Source organism: Cyanistes caeruleus, chromosome 4 (genome assembly GCF_971803275.1).
Source record: "Cyanistes caeruleus chromosome 4, bCyaCae1.hap1.1, whole genome shotgun sequence".
NCBI classification, from domain to species: domain Eukaryota; kingdom Metazoa; phylum Chordata; class Aves; order Passeriformes; family Paridae; genus Cyanistes; species Cyanistes caeruleus.
In genome coordinates this window covers 61,686,959-61,705,440 of record NC_141704.1, presented here as the reverse complement: position 1 = coordinate 61,705,440, position 18,482 = coordinate 61,686,959, and the positions used below count along the sequence as shown (strand labels likewise).

At 42.2% G+C, this 18,482-nt stretch overlaps 1 protein-coding gene across 5 annotated transcripts in view; it reads right to left on the bottom strand.

The window, feature by feature from the left end:
* SHISAL1 (shisa like 1) overlaps positions 1-18,201 on the bottom strand; it is a 56,890-nt gene extending 38,689 nt beyond the window's left edge. For 2 of the 5 annotated variants that reach the window (XM_086885159.1, XM_086885163.1), the window contains exons 1-2: positions 17,793-18,002; positions 17,496-17,600 (exon numbers count right to left, since the gene is read on the bottom strand). The gene's annotated coding sequence lies outside the window, so the exon portion shown is untranslated. The other 3 variants (XM_086885158.1, XM_086885162.1, XM_086885161.1) reach the window with 2 other exon arrangements.
* Between the last annotated feature and the right edge of the window lie 281 nt (positions 18,202-18,482).

Below are 18,482 nucleotides of genomic sequence, written 5' to 3'. Positions count from 1 at the left end.
TATTTAAATCCTTCAAAGCCTTCTTACTGGAAAAAGGTAATCCAATAATTAAAGAGAGCTGCTTTTCATCAGGAAAATCAGCAGTTTTACAGTAAGAAATAACTACTGATGCAAACATTAGTATTTTCTTCACTGTTACAAATATGATTCAATTTGAACATGTGCACACAGGTAATTTCCAAATACTTAAGCCCAGTCTGCAGACAGTACCCAACAGTCTGGAGTGGTACTTTATTATTCAGTTGTGTGCTGGCTAAAAAAACTCTATCCAGCTGCTCAGCACTCCAAAAGCAACCAACAATTTGGGTCTGAAGTGTGCTAATCAGTGAAACAGATTTATCTAATAACCACCACAGTGCTGACATGCCACTGCATGCGTACTCTCCTCTCCTGTACAAGCACAGCTCTGGCACAGGATTGCAATCCTTGAGCAACAACACAACCCCCTCTGTTCTTTGCAGAGTAAGAGCCAGAATGCAAAAAAATAAAAAATCCTCCCTCTCTTAATGGATTTGGACTGCTCTGATGTCTAACTCTCCTAAGGTGAAACTTTTTAAAGATAAAAATTACTCTGTCAGCAATTACAAGCAGCATGACTTGTGCTCAAACACAAGTTTTACTTCTGGACAACAAGTGACCTGAAAATTATTTCCTCTGTTATTTGAAAGATTTTTGTAGTGTTTCCAGGTAATGTATTTTCAGGCATTCCTTGAAAGCAACAAGAAATATTCTTGGATATTCTGTTTTCCAGTAAGTATTTCTGAAGGGTTTTAAAAACTATCAGGGAAATTCAGAGTGCCTTAACAAAAATACTTCCCATGTACAGCAGCTTGACTTTCACCCTTTGGATTTTGCAAGGTCATTGCTGTGGTAGTCCTTTTGGTCAACCCAGAAAGATTCTGTATTGGGCAAAGATAGAGGACTTCATGGAAGCAACACCTGGGAACAGAAACTGATTCCTAAGATTTTGAAACATTCCTGGTTTTAACTGAATTACAGAAGTTTCTTCCTCCACTGTACTTCACACTAAAATGGAAATGGCATTTTAGACTTTTCTACTTTAACTGCCCTCACTTGTTTGTGCAAAAATGATTGAAAAGGATGTGATAATATGTGATAAATGTGACACAGGATAAGTGTGATACATAGGATTTGGTACGTGCGACATGTATCACATGACATCTTAGATACAACAGTATGTTTTAAAAAATATTATATAATTAGTCATGGCAAATACAGTATGTGATATATATACAATATATGTGATAAATATGAAACATTATTAATAGCTCATCTATAATATATTATATATGTGGCACATATATGAGGTATGATATAATAGGACTTTTGGGTTTTTTGAGTGAGAGATCCTCAAAAGAACAGACTAAGATCACCTGTTTTCTGGATTTTTTTGTGTATTTGAAGAAGGAGCAGGTTTAGAAAAAAGATGAGTCACAACCTTGTGCAGTCCTGAACACTGAAAGATCAGGAAAGCAATGATTTTCATTACCACAATACCCACTTCACGTTCAGTGAAAACTTTAAATACCATATAATTTCTCTACTTAATAGCTGGATTTTCTGCAATCTGCCTGGATTAAGCTACATTGTCTCAAGACATTAAACGTGACAAATCTTATTTTCAAATCTACTACAATATGTTTTAAAAGCTATTCCAAAAGCCCTTTTACTGACTTTCAGTAAAAAATCACCTATTAACTATGCTGAATCACAGCACAGTCTATAAATGGATGCAAGACTCTAATAAAAGATAGGTTATTAATAAAAATGAGGAGTGGGAAGATGGATCAACAACTGAGAAAGCTGCATAGCAACGATAAGGGTGCAGGAATGAAAAAAATGCTGCACACAGGAAGCAAATTTATGCAAAACACAGGCTGGAGTACAATTGAACAAGTATCTGCCTTTGAGTAACAAAACAGCATTTCACATGTTTTTTACCTAAGTATATTTTTCTAAACATTAGCACTTACTACTGATAACTGGACTGCCAGGTATGGGACAGGTATTTTGTACACTGCCATGGTTGAAGAGTCTTCTGTCCTAAATGCACTTAACAACTAAAACTACTCATGCAGGATGAAAAATCAAAGCCTGTTCCAATTATTTGAAGACTCAATGTAGCTAAGGGAGAACGTAACTGAAAACAGGAGGAAGGGTAGTATTTTTTATTTCCATAGTAATCATCTTTGTAATACTTTGTAGTTGAGAAATGTTCAAAGTTGTTTTACAAATGGCTTGGAAAGAATTCCTTGATCACTCGGAACAGTGTCTGTTTTGTTGCCCAGAGTCTTGGATCCAAACAATTGATGTCTGCTTTGTTTTAGCCCACGTCTGTTCAATTGGTACTACACAACAGGCACCTCTGTGTGATTTTTACCAATATATCCCCTCTCCCCAGTCTCTCAACTCCAGAGAATTCAAAGGTTAAACAACCATGACCAATCAACAAGTTACAGATCTTAAGAAACTTAAAGAAACAAACTATTAATATACTTAATGAATTACTAGTTAAACAATGCTGCACATATCTGCGAAGGGCCTCATTCAAAATGTCAGCTTGCTATTGTTAGGCAGCAGTGAATACACAAGGCTTGAGTTTTCTGTGTGTTAGAGCTCTGTTGTCTCATTTTCTTTCCTTGGCCAAGATCAGCTTCATCAAAAGGATGGGCTGAGTATTTCTCCAATAATTGGCAGTAATAAGTAATAAGAGAGATGGTAGGAACAAGACCTCTGGATAAGCTCACATTACCTAAAGGGGAGCCGTCTACTGGCCCATGCTGATGGATCGATCACATGTGGTCACTCTTGTTTCCCATCTCTAGACACAGCCCTGGGAAAGGCCCAGCTCTGGGATACAGACTGCTGTGTCCCATGCTTCACTTCCAAAATCAAGCACAGAATGGTATTCTAGGAAGAGAAACAAAGCTAACCAAACCACACCAAAATTACACCAGGACAAGGAACCTGCTGTCCACACAATGACTCTTGTAGAAGAGGGGTGAATTAAGGGTATCTAAGCAGAACTCCAGCAGATATTCCGACATTCCTGGGACACCACTCACCTATCTTTAGAAACTTCCTGCAGCACATAGAACTGTATCTATACTCAGTTCAGTGGAGAGGGGCTTTCCACATGCAAAGCAATATGAATATCTCCATTTGGAAGACAAAGAAGGTGCTGTTGGCTTCACTGGGTGGAGAGGACTCCATTGTGCATGAAAACATCAAATCCGAAGAGTCACATCTCATCTACTTAGCACTGGCACCAGTTAAGGGTGAGATAGCTTTAGGAAACCTTATTTCTGCCAGCAGTTGATTGTGTTATAGTAAAATGTGGCAGACGTGGCCAACTATGGGTTGGCCTCATCATTAGAGGTAAATAAGGAATACTGCACTGACAAGAGACCAGGGAAGCACAGAAAGACCACTGGAAGATGCAGCCTTGAACGTTCTTGAGGAAATGAGGATGTGCCAAGTGACAAAAATCCAACTATACACAGTTGACAGCAACTATGCAAACTGCAAAGAACCCAGACTGTTACAAGCAAAAGAAATCTGATGCTGAAAGTTGCCCATGGACCTCTGGCAAATTGAGAGCACAATAACTTCCTGCCATGTGAAGGACAGATGCAGGGACTGCAAGAGGATTACTTTGCTTAACAAGAGCATGTAAGAACCAGAGCTTACATAACATGGCTGAGAACCATGTCAGTAGGAGAATTAATTCAAAAGTATTTTACTTCAGAGTTACGTACAAGGTTTTAGGAGAAGATAAGACTATCAGCCTGAAATTAAACAGGCTGCTTATTACATTTGTGTTTGGCATACCCAAGTCAGCATAGTTAGCCAAATCATGGCCTACAGACTTAAAGAAAAAGCACTTCACAGAAAGAAGTTAAACTGAGGTTCAAGAGCGCTTTGCTTTTGCCATGGCAGAATACAGAATAAAATGCTCCAGTAAATGAACTGAGAAAGGTATAGCACATAGTGGAGGAGGAATTACCCCCCACTGAGATTAACTGGTTGTTCACTAGCCAGGCCATTCCTGCAATATATCAAATTGCTAACCCAGGGTCTAAGGACCATATTACCATGATAACAGAACAGACCTCAAAAGTTCAAGCACTCAGCAGTCCGTGCCTTAAGACACAGAGCAGAGGGTTTTTTGTCATGCAGCTGTTAGAATAAATTGTACAAGCAGAGAGCGAATGCCGCTACAGCTCAAAAGGAGGTAGAACTTAGATACTGACTGAAATGAACCAACCAAATATGTAAAAAGAGTATGTGCAGGAAAAACCTGGAGAGAGAAATGACTCCATGTATTCTCTGAACCTAAAGACAGCACAAGATCACATATAAAGCTGTTGGAAACTCAGAATACCTTTAGGGTGCCCATTAAGGAAATGTAGTCCGTAGATTACTTTCACATTAAAGAAAGCAAATAAAGGAAAAGCATAGATATTTTAATGATATAAAAGGAGGTGCTGATTACCTGTCCTCTAGCCAAGGTAAGGACACTAGGAGGGAAGATCCCTCAATATCTGATGGCTCACTGAAAACACGGCTAGTTTCCACATGGACAAAACTTATGGTTTATAGAAGAAGGAAGATTTGACACCCTCAAAGATTTTTCTTCTTGTTTGGTGAGGAGACACATCTTAAGAATCTTTTATATGAGGAACTCAACTACTGCATCCCTGAGAACACATAGTTTTAAAGAAGTCTGAATAAACATTGGAAATCTCATTGTGTTGAAGGTCCCTTCTTTCATCACCAAGGATTCCAATTCCTACTGCTGACCAAAACACTACAAAGGGAGCAAAAACCAAGAGCCATTTCTGTCACAGACACTTTAGACCTGTAAAAGGAACACAGCACAATGCCACAGTGGAAAAGAGCTTTAGTGCTGCCACCTGAGAAATGCCAAACATCTACAGAATCCTGATGATCAGAGTGCATGTAGGGAATCAATGTCTCTGCTGTCAGTGGATCATCCCAACCATAGTTGTCATCCTGCCATCAAGATACTGTTTCTAAGTTAAGGGATTTCTAGTGAAGACCAACCTCTGTATTTTTTTTTTTGTGTCACTTTTCCTGTCCCACTGCTGAACTTGACGCTGAAAACTAGTGAAGCAGTCCATATTCCCTCTGTTACTGTCAAGTTTTTTGTTTTTTTTTTTTGAAGGACCATCCAGTCCTTCAAAGACTCTGTGCCAGATGGCAAAGAACTGCACAGGGTTAACAGAATATCTTGACCAAGTTTACTTCCGAGAATTTAGGCATTCCAATTCCTCAAAACTACAAGTCCCAAGACACACTTTCCCTTACAGCTGACTCCCTCCTCAAAGCATCCACAGCTTGGAGAACACTTCCTTGCCTTCACCCAGAAATTATTCTAACAGGATCCACGACTCGCTGAGGAGCTGAGGGATAGAACAGTAAATGAAATTCATGCTGGTAAATGCAAAGTAAAGGAAGGAAATTCCTTTCTCTCAACACTGGGGAGGCTACTGCATCTTATAGAGATAGGAAAGCTATAATGAAATTATGCACATCAATTCTATGCTGATAGTGATTTAGTACTCAGTAGCAGATAGAATTTCAGAAGCTGATGAGGGAAAAAAAAAAGGCGGGGGGGGAAAGAAAAGCTCATTATACCATGCTATGATTTTTCTACACCTCTAGAGCTGGAAAGGGATCAGGCATGACGAAGATAGTAAGAGCTGCAAAATGTTTTCTGTATGTAAAGCATTTGAAATGACTAGGAAGACTCAGCTGGGAAGGAATTTGATAAAAGTCTACAAAAATTTACAAGCAGCATTGACAACCTGAATAGACAGCAATCCTGCATCACTTCACATAATACAAGAATTATCAGATAGCACTCTGAAAAACAACAAAAGGAGGTGGTTTTCCCACACAGTTCTCTTTATGACAGAAGCTTGCTTATCTTTCAAGAACAATTAGGAAAATTCTATGGATAAAAACTTCCACCAGTAGCTATTAAACACAAAACTGTGACTCTGCTGCCAGACAGAACGTGCCTGTGAGACGGCCAGCCAGAAGCTGAGAGGGTATAACTGGAGAAATACGATTTCCCCATACTTAGATAATAAAATAACCTGTTGGTGGTTGGTTCTGGGGGGTCTGTCCAATCCCCAGCTGCCGCCACAGACTTCCCGGATAGGGGTCCTGCAAGGAATAGCCGTCCAGGGGTCTCAGGCAGTTTCCAGCTGGGGGTAACCCCTATGAGCTCAGCCTGAGGCTTCAAGTGATTAGCTCTTTTAGATGTGATTTCAGCTCTTGTAGTGATCAGCTCAGCTCATGGGTTACCCCAGCTGACGCAGGGACGAGAGACGGGAGGCCGTGTAGCATTCCACAGAGTCCTTTATGGGCAGGCTTCAGCAAAGGAGGCCAGTGACAGCCTTCCCCTGAACTGGGAAAAAGCTGGGGTTTTATAGGAAGGGGAGAATTGGGAAAAGGACCAATGGTTTAAGACAGGGATAAAATGACCAATAGTTTACAAGGAGATAACATGGGGTGCTGAAGCAGGAAGGAGTCCACAGCTTAGTCACCATGACTAAGTAATTTTGTTTTATCCCAGGGAACAGATCTCCAAGGTGGAAGCCCTTCCGAGGACTGGCCTTCCTCCACAAATACCCAGCCCAGGCAATAGTAACAAGCTAGAAGGATGCTTAACTGACCTGAACATTCACTCCTTCACCCTTCTCCTGGGTCATGTGCCCAACCCAAGAGTCACACCAGTCATGAAATTGTTTATAGGAACGCAGCTATTCCCTTTTGCTGTCACAATGAAACAGAATTTTCTTTTCTTTTTAAAGAACCTAATATTGTATAGATATTTATGCCTTACTGCATCCTGCTCATCACTTGTGTTTTGATAGATTTACTTTCTGTTGCACTGTGCTTTATATGGTGCAAATCAACAAAGGGTTTGTGTTCTGATGACCTTCAGCTTTGACTAAAAGCTGCCACATCACACCACTAAATCAGACAGACCATGAAGAAGAATTTATTTTTTTAAATTTCAAGTGGCACTTTACTACTTCTGTCTTAGAACAGTATGTTCTTCAAACATTATTTCATCCTTCTGATGTGCCAGAACTGCTCCTAACTACTCATATCAATACATTTGCAGAGATCATTCACTCTTGTGATGGAACAAACTTCAGGTTTAGGTGCTGGTTTACGTATTTTAAGGCATTGGGCTTTCTGCTTAGCCTTGCTGGAAATCCCAGATCCCATTCACAGGGGAAGGAAGACCAGAGAAACTGACATGCCAATTAATTCCCATTACATCCATTGTAATTTAGTACCTCAAAATACAGGCTCTGTATTTTTGAATCCTTACTATGAATACTTGCTGAGTGACTGTTTTTGGTGTATCATTACATTTGCTAGCAGTAGCAAGCAGTAGAGCATGCTGCTTGCTTTACTGGGTCTGCTTTGCTACTCATAGCTAGAAGACTCAATTTTGGTTACATCCTTCTTCCTGCATCCCCAAATGACTAAAACCATAATTCTGATGGATTGCATTCAGCTTGGATACAGAAACAACATGCAAGATAATTTCACCTTATAACCCAAGAGGTATTTATCACTAAATACTCTTTACACTTACTGAAAGAGGATTTAAAAAATTGTGATTCTATCATAAGAAGAGCCATTATGGGCTTAAGAACTGAAAATACTAAATTCCTTGAGGACCATGTCTCAGCTTTGTTTTCAAGAAAAGGACACAGGTAATCTACTCCCTTCAACAAAGCTTTGGGGTTCTTTTAGTGGTTTCCTAAATTCTTCAAACTCTAAGTCTGTGGCTGTTCAATCATGGAAAATGCTCTTGTCCAAGAGCATAGGATTTCTGAGGGCTTGTGATGATGATGGCTGTGGAAACAAATTGATCGTATCTGTGCTTAGCATCTCAATTCACAGAAGAAAACATGTTCTTGTGGAGGGCCACTCTGTGCCAGATACAAATTCTCCATAAGGGTTATGCAACTGACAGGCTTTTTTGCTTTTTTGGCAGCCGAATTGGAAGAAAATTAGCAAAGAAATTAATGTTTAAATGGGCTAAATATTTGTTTAGTTTTGATGCTTGAAACTAAAACACCAGAACATTTACTTCATGCCAGGCAGAAAGGAAAAAGAAAGGAAAAGGCAAAGGAAAGAGGAATTAGGCTCATGGAACAGGAAAATTATTTTCCAAGTTCTGATCAGTACTGCCTGAAACAAAATCATTGCTACCAGCCCCAGCACCACTTCCCATGGAAGACATGAAGAGGAAGAAGACTCCAACAAATACTTCTAAGATAGAAGCCTGGCTCATTTGGAAGTTTGTTGGCAGCTGCTGGGCAGCCAGCCCATGCCAGCAGTAAACTGCAAAACAGTCAGTCCCAAGCCTGGTAACTAAAGCAAATTACAAGATTTCCATTTGCCTGCCCAAGCCCCCCCCAAGAAAGGATACAGGGCAGACAACGCAGAACAGGGAAGGCAGAACAAATTCAGAAACTAAGAAGAAACTTTAGCTTTGATCATGGTGAGTGATTGCACTACAGTTTCATTTGCATTATTGATTTCATACAGGGTTTTTAACTGTTTGTTGTAATATGCAGGAGGTAGCAAAAACAATGCTTTCTTTCTGTGCCTAATTATCAAAAAACATAGTAACATAACACAGCAACATAAACACATCCTGCTTAAGAAAAGTGTTGACTTCCTTGAGAATATTGTTCCTCTTTTATCTTTCCTTGAAAAACAACTGGCACCAAGAGCTATGACTGGGGCTTTCTATGGCACAGACACAGTACAGGCTGCTCCTGAAAACCATGGCAGGAGCTCTGGCTTGAGGCTCTAAGGTTGCTCCATAATTACCATTGGTTTAACACTACTGGAATACATTTCAGTGATCAAAAGAGAAAAATAATGCCTTAAATGTTTCAAACTGTGAAGCCTTGTGAGCATGTTCACTCTGTATTTCATTTCCATCTCTGTAGTAAGTTTGGAGCAATGTTACTTAGCTTCAACACAAAGGAATAAATTGTATTCTTAATAGTTCTCAGTCACTAGAACTCATGTTCATGCTACTGAAAATTTCCCACTGCAGTCCATACTCAAAAGGTTTAGGGAGAAGTGGAGTTAGGGGATAGCAATAAAGGTTAAAAACTGAACCAAAGTTTGCCATCAGCATTAACCTTCTTGCAACTCTAATCACAGAGAGAGCAAACCAATAGAGAAGCACAAAATGAACACGTGATACAAATTAATTTAAGGAGAGCTATGTGTTGCCGTAAAACCAGCTAGGCGACCTGGTTCAGGAACGACACGGCAACTACCTCAAGCCTGCTCGGACCACTGCTCACAGACACCAATGTGGTGGATGGCAAATGGCGTTTATTAAGGGGTGATTCAGCTTTTTATATTTTCCAGCTCGGCATGTCATTTCCGCCTGCTTACGTCATTGCCACCTGCAGCTGGCATCATAACTATAACTGGCATAACCCATGAACAGGGGGTGGGGAGGAAGGACCCTGCCTCCTCGTACAGCACGCCATTTTCCAGTTGGTCACTAACTTTTTCCCTCTCCCAACAGCTATGCATGTATGTAGATCCATATTTACTTCTCTCTTGTCCAATAGATTATAGGAAAAAAAAAACCAGCAAACTTCAGATTCTGGCCTTAGGGCTTAAATGACTAATGATGGATAGAACTTTCCCTGCTGTTAACATGTTACTATGAGAAAGAGGAGACTGTCTAACAAAGACTGAACTAACGAAGTGCATGGCACAAAAGCGTGGAAATCTAATCACAGAAACAGGGAGTGGATGGGGCTGGCAGGGACATCTGGAGATCATCCAGCCCAATCACCCTGCTCAAGGGTCACCTGCAACGAGTTCCACAGGACTGCATCCAGTTGGGTTTGGAAACTCTTCAGAAAAGGAGACTGCAAAGACTCTCTGTAAAGCTAGTTCCAGTGCTCTGTCACCCTCACACACCCATAAGCTCTTGGCAAAGCCCAACACATTCCAGCTGCTCTCTCACATAAACAGCAGCTCCACCACCTTGCCTTGCTGCCCTAGCTTTCCTAGAAGGAATGTAGCCATCCATGACTGTATTCCCACCATGTCTTGTGGCTGCAATGAAACCATGGCCCCAGTGATAAAGAGCAGAAATGCAAAAGTAGTACCATTGCTGCCAATTCCCTTCCTCGTTAATTTCTCATTGTTTTGTTTAGCTTACTGTCCAGGAGTGCATCCCAATTCAAGCAGAGAGGACTCAGCAAGGGTTTACTTTCACAGTAGCAGCCCTCAGGTACATGGGACCCTGCTCCCATTCAAATAAATAAGAATTTGCCCATGGACTTGCAAAAGTAGAATACCTGTCTTGAAAACAGTTATTTCATATTAAAGAAGTATTTGAAATTTGTTCAGTAATTCTTCACTTGTCCCCTTCTGCTCCAAAATAAAAGCAAATTGTTGCAAGACAAGCTTGTAATTTAACAATATAGTCCTATGTGTGAGGCTCCTAAAAAGCAATCATCACCAGCAATGTACAACATGAGCTGGTTTCTTATGTAAAATTTGTTTCTGAGGTAAACCCTCAGGAGTTTCAAGGAGCTGCCTTTGACTGACCCTAGCTGGGAGATGAACAGTGAAAAGGAAGAAGAGAAATGGGAAGAAGAGTTACAGGGCCTGATCTTTGCAGCAGAGGTGAGCACAGTGATTTGTGCACTCTGCTGCTCTTCCAGCAGTGGAACTGCTTATCAAAACCCACAGGGGAGAAGATCACCAAGGCCATGGGACTCTTTCCATTCGCCACCTGCCCTGAAGGGGCTGGGGGACAGGATGTTGCTCAGTGCCACTGCTCTGGCCTGTGTCCCTGCATTACAGCAATCCCTCTGCCAGCCCCTGACATAATTTCCCACAAGAATTCACACACTTGCCCAAACAGGGATGAGAGGGGCTGCAACACAAAGTAATAATTAAAAAATCTCCAACGTGTGTGTAAAGAATCTCCTTGTAGAGCTGGCTCCAGTGATTGTTCACTTCCTGGCTGGGGTCCAGGTTTCTAAATCCCCGCCAATAGTATCTCAAAATGAATTTCCAGCAATATCTTAATCAACAAAATGTTGCCACATCACAACACTTTGCAGTAAAATCACAACAAATTACTCTCAGAACTCCACACAATTAAACAGGGTAATCAGCATTATACTGAACTTGCCTCTGAAGGATGGTTTCGGTACTGAGAGCAGCCACTCACTGATTCCTGCCATGACTTTTATATTCCTGCCCTGTCTATCTGTGATACTGTCTGTCTCTCAAGATGCCAGATACTGCACCAGTGTTTTATTCAGGTCAGTGCTCCTTCACCACTGATCTATAAGGGGATTTTAACTGACAATATGAATGTTAGAAGAATGAATGTATTGTTTTCATGACAAGATAGAAAATAAATTATTAGACAGTATTAGAAATTAAATTAATTAATAGAAATTAAAGCAATTAATCCGTTTCAATTATTTCAATTTACACATGCTTGACAACTCCCCACTTTGGGATAAAATGTTCTTCAGGACCATGAAATTTTGGGCCACAGCTTTCAAGTAAATTATTCAAGCAGTCTTGTGTTCAAGCTCTGCTTTTTGGGATATTTGTACCTTTAGAAATAGAAATGTTTTGTATCTTACTGATAGGAAGCTTGGTTATTATCTTGTCAGCCCTCTGTCCAATCATATGTAATGGTCATACTGAAAAAAACAAGACATGAACAAAGAACCCAAGCTTAACTCTGGATTTTAATGCATATCAAACACTTATATTTGCCATTCAATATAAAGTGTATGCAATTTCCTTGGAAAAGTTTCTCTCTCTAGACTTTTGTCTCTATGTTCAAATGTTAAAATAGTAATTACCTGGAAAGTGACATAAGGGAAAGTGTGTATGCTACAGGCTTTACAAGTCAAAATGTTTCTTAAATTTTAATAAGTGTACTAAGTATTGGGCAGGGGACTAAGTAAAGAAGAATTTAACAAATGTTGGTACTGTTAAGACACCAAAGGGGGGAAAAAAGCATTTTTGCAAACATTCACCACACAAAAAAAACAGTCCAAGATGAGAGATAACCAGAGAAAATGATACTCTGGCTACCACAAGCTGAAAATTGTGTGAAAAAAGAGCCCTGAGGCTCTCATGTATGGGAATGCAACACAAATGGCAAAAGCACTGATCTATATCTTTTCACCACTCCCTTGCACCCTGACAGCTCTATTTGGAACAGTGCCTTTCCAGTAGCAAAATTAATGGAATACATGGATTTGGGAAAGAAAAGAATTGCAAATATCTATGAGGTACATTTGGAAACGCTTGCTTCCAACAAGATTTAGGTGATTCATTTTGACCCCTCTTAAAGAGAAAGCCTGTAACTGTAAAGGATTCACTGCTGTGAAAGAGCAATACATGCCAGTATGTCAGAATGTCAGTAAAAGGAGGGCTGGAACATCTTACCTAAAAACAATAACATCCAAATAAAGAAGAAAGAAAAGTTTTAGTTAGGAACCAGTCTGGCTAGACTATGATAGCAGCAGAATTGCATTCCAAAGTTTTCCTTAGTAACTTCCAAGAGTCTCCCACATCAGTGTGGGAGACGCCATTTTGCTTGTTCAGGTAAATTGAAATCCCACTGCTCTGCTTGACGTAGAAAATCTTTTGTACAACAGCTACTACATCACACCTCGCTGCTCCTTGAATTCCACACTCCTGATATGACCTAAGGGGCTCAAAATGGCATCCATTAGAATAAACAAGATTTTATCAGTAACATGCTGAAGCCTCAGTTGTTTCTCTGGGCTGAATGAGAGCGAATAATCCTTTACAGTGCTCCAAGGAATGCCCTGAGATTTGCTGTTTGCAGTGCTTGGTCTGCAGACATGTTACTGCTAAGAGCTCTGAAGTGAAGCTCAGAACAATGCTTTGTGTTCTGTGTTACACGAACCTGGTTCTTTATTAGGAAGTTTCTTTCTAGCTACTGAAGTATGTTTAGGAATACATCTTGTTCCTATGGAAATCGGTGAGAATTCTGTCCTTGCCTCCAAACAGAGCAGGAACAGACTCCCTGTCTGCAACATCAGACATCTTGGCATAAAGTGAGAAAACTGGAAGGGCCTGCTAAGCTTCATTAGTGTGGGAAGGTCAGCCTACAAATCAAGAGACTCCCACAGGAGAAGCAGGAGGGCTCCAGCACACGCAGAGGGGAGGCCTCTCCCTGCCTTACCCCTAGAGAAAATCCCAAATCCGCTCCTTGGCTCCTTCCCCCTGCCAGCCCATCCAGGCAGCTGAAGGTAAAAGGCAGCCATGGCTGAGGTGCTGCTGAATCCAACACTGAGCGATACCGGTATGGGAAGAACTTGAATTTCTAAGAAATTTGAGCTGACATCTCTATTTTATAAGTAGAAAACATATCCAGGTCCAAAAATTCCAAAATGGCTAGGAAGTTTGAGCATGTGAATTTGCATGTGTGTAATCAGGCACCTCAGAGACAGGGAGAGGCATCCCTCCAGAATGCATTTTTTAAAACAGATTTATTTGGGTTGTTTCAAACATGGGCTGTAAAAGCCTAAGTAGTTTTGAAATTATTATACATAGTTCATTAAAAATATGGTAAGTGAAAGGCCAGAAAGGAGCATTTTTACATCTTCACGTTTAATAAGTTTCACTTTTTAAAATAATAAAATGACAGAAACAGGAGAGTTTTACATTACCACTGGTATGTAAAAATATAGTTTTTGTTTTATCTTAAGTTTTGCCATTAAATTCTGATGAAAAGCAGAAGTAAGTCTACCATATATAAGAGATACCATTTTAAAAGTCAGTTTTTCATCTGTAAACCTTTCATACAAAACAATCATGCCTCAATCTAAAAGATTGGTTTATCAGAAAGATTATTAGGATGATTTTGAAATGAAGACCAAACTACAAACCCTATAGCTAAATCAAGTACATCACCATTTGAGGTATAAACCCTTTATAGAAGCTTATGAAGAAATTACTGAGCTCCCAACTGGAATAACAGAAACATCTCCCATACCTTCCTAACACCATTACTCACTCCTTTCAAATGAGGTTGTGCATTTTATAAGCTCAGAAAGTATACCTGGAAACTTACCTGCTCAACCCTCTCCTAAAAATATAGAAAAAAATTAAAAATTTCACTTTGGATATTTAGTGCTGGTCTCTGCCCTTCATGAGCCCCTTGCTGCCAGTATGCCTATTTTAAATTCATAATGGACTTATTTTTCCATCCAGAAAACCAGTACATTCAACCTGACAGCAAAGAGGAAAAGCAGTGATGAGCCATTCTTTATTTTCAAGTCCTTGGAGTACATACCCTGTGAACTTTTTCTCTGAAATCTGTTTCCCTAAAATATATTCAGCAAGATGAATGTTAAGGAACTAGCACTGGAAGCAATTCCTCCACCTTCACACTGATCTCCAACAATCTCACTGGTGCACAGATGCCAGTGACCTAGGACTGAGACGGGAAAAATCTTGGCTCCCCTTTGTTATTGTGCTGCACTAACATTTTGCTGCTTCTCCAGAGATCTTTCTAGGCACAATATAGGCACACAGCAAAACTCCACACTCCAAATAAGCAACTGGATGATGATTAATGGGGATAGGAAAAAGTTAAAATAGTGGGATAAAATGACTTGTTCAGAGTAGATCATTTACAGAGAAAGGAACTCAACCACCTCCTCTAAATCCCAGTCCAGTATCATTCATCCCAGGTGTGGGACTTCCAGCACCAGGGAAACAAAGAATATTAAGTCTATTTCCACATGACAGCAAAGTTTGAGCAATAGGCTGGTTGAGCAATTTGAGGTATCTTGAATATGAACACCATTAGAATCACTATTGTTTATAAAACCAGCATACATTATATCCAAGTTACTTTGGTATAATGTTGAGCAAAACACAGAGCAAACCAATACTATTATTATCCATATTTATAGACCTAGCCTTCATGCCTGTGTACTTTTTTCCCCACTCCCTCAAACAAAACCCCTTTATCAGTGACAGTTTTACATACTCGGATATCTTCTCACAAACTAAAGTGATTATCGGTCTGAAAATATCTATAAAAGTAATAAAGGCTTGTTACAAATTATCTTTCTTGCTACCTGCTACCAGTCTTAAAAAATCAAGCTAAGAATTTTTTTTACCCCCTCATGGTACCTAGGGTCTGAAAATTAACTGGAATATCTGTTGCTCTTACTACCACCAATAATAAAAGGCTGAGCTTCATAAAGGATGCACAGCACAAAGTAAAACCTGTATCACTTCCTCTCTACTTGTATTGACTGTATAGCACTAAGTAGTAAAAATTTAGTTATTCAGCAAGGAAATTTAGGTCAATGACATCCAAAGGAGACAAGACAAAAACTAAGATTTCTGTTCTTTCTTTTTTTTCTGTTAATGGGACTGTCATAAAATTATTTCACTGATAACTAGGCGGTGGTGATGGTCCTCAAATCACAAGAATTATTTTCAGACAGGTATCTCACTACTGAGTTGCTAAAAAACAGAATACAAGATTCAAGGTCACAAGTCATAGGGGTATTTCAGTAAAAATACCTTTAGGGTATTTTAGCAAAAGCCTGAAGTGTGATTTGCCTACTCCAATGCATTTGGAATGAGGCAGATGTTTTAGTACTTTGCTGGAATGAGCTGAGGACACACTCCTCATAACATGAGACACTTATAACAGTTTATTCACTCAGAAGGAGTGTTTCAAGAAAGAAGAAAGAATGTATGCCTCATATAGAAGTTCCCCCACTATTATAATTTCCTACTCCTGTAATCTGAAACAGTCACAACTGAACGTCTCTCAGGCAGTATTTCAGAACTGAATATTGCGAAAGATTCCGTACACACTCCCAATGCTCTTCAACATAGCACTACATATTAAACTGTATCTTGCAAAACCATGAAAATTTGCAGGGGAATTTCAGATGTTTAACCTAACATATAGTTAAGTTAAAAGTGTATGTTTGATCATTCTCTCTAAAAAGAGCTTTTAAGTCCCTCTCAGGTTGCAATGCTAAGGCAAGTGATCAAGACTGTCATTCAGTTTCACAGCATCTTCTTCCCTTACTCTTGCATCTTCTCACTGGAGGTGTACTCTTTATAACAGTGGATATTCCTACAAATTTCAGAATGCTAAAAACTCTCATTTTTACCTGGTTCTGATGAAGTTAACCCAGGAAAGTTATGACATTAAATTTATGACATAAAATGACATTAGAACCACTCTTTACAACTGGATGCTAACAGTTCACCTTTTTGAAGGCCAGCAAGATTGTGCTATGTTAAATAAAGATTGGAGTTTAAAAGGAGGATTTTTTACCTCTACCATTAAGGAAAAGGAACTTAACATATATGTTCTCTCCTCGTAACAGAGGGCAATACACTCGTATACTCGATTTTAACAGTACTCCATCTTAGATAAAGTGTTGTGCTGGATTAACTCTGAGCACAGGTGCAAGTAAGCGATATTTCCTCCTGTTGAGAGCAGTGGGGTAGGAAGAAGTTAAAGAGACCTGTCAAGGTCACACTACAACGCGATGACAAACTTAGAGGGGAAGTCACCACTAATTCCCCGCTCAGCCGTATCAGAGACTGCAAAACGAATCTCCTCAAAGGGCTCTGTGCTGCCAAATGGCATACAAGCAAGAAGATCAGAATCACAGTTTTTAGCACTAACACCTCTCAGGAGTACTCTGAACACGAGACAAGTCAGAACACGTCTTAGTTTGAGCTTTATAGCTAAACGAGGTAATGCAGCAGAACAAGTACTCAGAAACCTTGTGTAACTCTCACACTTGCTTAATTACATCCACGTTTCGTCAATTAGGTCTAGGGAAATCGTTGAGCTTTGGAGGAAAAGCGGAAGAGGGGCTACAGGATCACTCACTCAAGGTTTATTTGCTTGTTTTTGCCCCCGGTGACAAAACACGGTGCTAGTACAAATATGAAAAGAGAGAAAATCAGGCAAACAGATAACTCCGAAGGCTCCGAGGGGTCCTGTCGTCATGGAAACAAGTCACCGCTAATGAGCTTTCCACGGCACGAGTGATTAATGCCCAAGCCCTGTAAATAAACATTGATTCCGAGCCCAAACAGACACAGGCAGCCGCTGGGTTAGGGCGATTAGCAGCGCAGCGCGCACTCGCCGCGGCTCCCTGCGCACGAAGGGGACCGCACAAAGTTTCCCGAGCGCTGCTGCCACCGCGCTGCGCGGGGGAGCGACGGCGGCCACCGCACAGCCCGGGCCGGGCCGGGCCGGGCGCTCTGCCCCGCTCCTGGAGCCGGGCACAGTGCCCGCAGATGTCCGGCAGCGCACGGAGCAGCGCAGCCCGCGACCCGCACAGGCACACAGACACACCAGCCCTCACCTTGCGCTAAGTCGCTGCCCGCACACAGCCACTTTTCCCGACAGTCCACGATGGAGAGCGCGGCTCCGGCTTGTGCCCGGGGACGGCAGCGGCGGCACCCCCGACCTCGGAGAGCAGAGCACGGTGCTTCAGCCGGCGAGCGGGGGGAGGAGGCACCGATGCACAGGAGCAGCAGCAGCAGCTACCGCTGCTGCAACCTCCTTCCCCGACTCCCCCATCCCCTCCTGTCCCCGCCCGCTTCCCCACCTTCTCTCTTCCTTCCCCCGCCCCCGCTCCAACCAGCTGCTCTCGCTCCACCTGGGCCGGCTTTCCAGGTGCCTCCCTGCTCCCACACGCGTCCTCTACAGCAGCTGGAGCTCCGGGGTGGCGGCTCCGCCTCTTGCCGCGCTGGCTCCGCTGTCCCGCACGGAAACTTCCCCGCTGCCGGCGCTCCTGTTCTGTTCGGCCGGGGACATCGCAGCGCGGAGCCCTGTCCCGGCACGGGGACAGGCAGAGCCGCCCGGAGGTGGCCACTCACCTCAGGAAAGCCCGGCGGTGCCCTCCGGGGACGGGGGTGGACACGGTGCTGGCGGCGTCACCGATGGAGGTGAAACCTGGCGGGGGAGCGGGGCGCTCCCCCTGCCCTCTTCCTGCCCTCTCCCTGTCCTACTCCTCCTGCGGGGCTCCCCGGGGAGGGACGCGCTGCCTGCACTGCCGGGCCGCCTCTGCGGTGGCCGCCGCCCGCCCTCCGGAGCCGGGGGGAGGATGGATGAGGAAGGGGGCGCTGGCAGGGCGGGTGCGGCCGGAGCTGAGCCGTGCGGTGCCGCTCTGAGGGGCACAAGGATCGGCTTCCCTTGGGCAGACTGGGCTCTGTCAACAGCGAGCGGGCGGCCGGACCAGGAGGCGACAGTGCTGCGGCTTCCCCAGGGCTCCCAGCCAGGCGCTGATTCCCTGCCCGGCTACGACCCGGACCCGCTCCCCTCTTCTTCTTCCCCCCCCCCTTCCCGC